Genomic DNA, 1,064 nt, shown 5'->3' on the forward strand with positions numbered 1-1,064 from the left:
CCCAAAGAGCTGCCCAGGCAGAATGAGCTCTCTGAAGGCATGCCTGGGGCTCATATACCATTTGGCACTGCTCAGCACTCAAACCCAATCACCTGGGAAAGGGGAGGGGCAAAGCACAAGAAAATAGAAAGAGGGCAGGACAAGCAGCAGCTGGGCTGCCTTTTGTTTTGTTTGTTTTTTTTTTTCCCTGCTTGGCTCAACAGCATACAGAGTGCAGACAAGAGAACTGGGCTGTTTCGAGAAGCAACAATCCCCAGGCTTTTGCTTCACCTTTGAATATTCAAAGGACAATATGAGCAAGCAATTAACTGAAACTTTTTCAACTGGAATTAGCTCAAATCTTTCTTTTACATAGGAAGAAAAATCTAGGAGCGTAACAGATTATATGACAAAATAAATCAATGTAATAACATCACTTGTAGGAAAAAAAAAAGAAAAGAAAAAAGAAAAAAGAAAAATGCATATGCGCAGCACCATTCAGCCTGCAGTAGCCACTTTTCACAAGCAGGTGCCGTCCCTAGAATGGCAGGCATGGCTTCCCAAACCGTTTTCCCGGAAAAAGCACAAATGGGAAGAGCAGAAATTTGCACCCCATGTCATCTTGGGGAGGAAGTAACTGCCTTGAGCAACGTGCCTCTTTTGGCTGGGAAGCTGAGCAGAGGCAAGCAGAAACACTACATTTTTTACCAGGACAAAAAAGGCAGGGAGATAATAACTAACCCAACATGGCCAATAACTAATAACTAACCATGGCCAAATAACTAATAACTAATAACTAAATAACTAAACATGGCCAAATAACTAATAACTAACCCAACATGGCCAATGGGAAGCTCAGAGCCCAAAGACCACAACTCTCAGCTTGCTGCAGGACCAGGTTCTGACGGCAGCTTGATGCTGCAGACACTGCAGAGCCAGCCCCGGGCTTCCCGACCTGCAGCCCAGTGCCCACAGACCTGTGCCTGCCAGCCCCTGAAATCCCTGCCTGGGGTTTTCCTGCCCTGGCTGCAAATCCCACGGGACCCAGCCTCCCTGAATCCCTCCCCTGCCCTGAGGGTCCTGCC

The sequence above is a fragment of the Oxyura jamaicensis genome, unplaced genomic scaffold (assembly GCF_011077185.1).
Source record: "Oxyura jamaicensis isolate SHBP4307 breed ruddy duck unplaced genomic scaffold, BPBGC_Ojam_1.0 oxyUn_random_OJ68966, whole genome shotgun sequence".
Lineage (NCBI taxonomy): Eukaryota > Metazoa > Chordata > Aves > Anseriformes > Anatidae > Oxyura > Oxyura jamaicensis.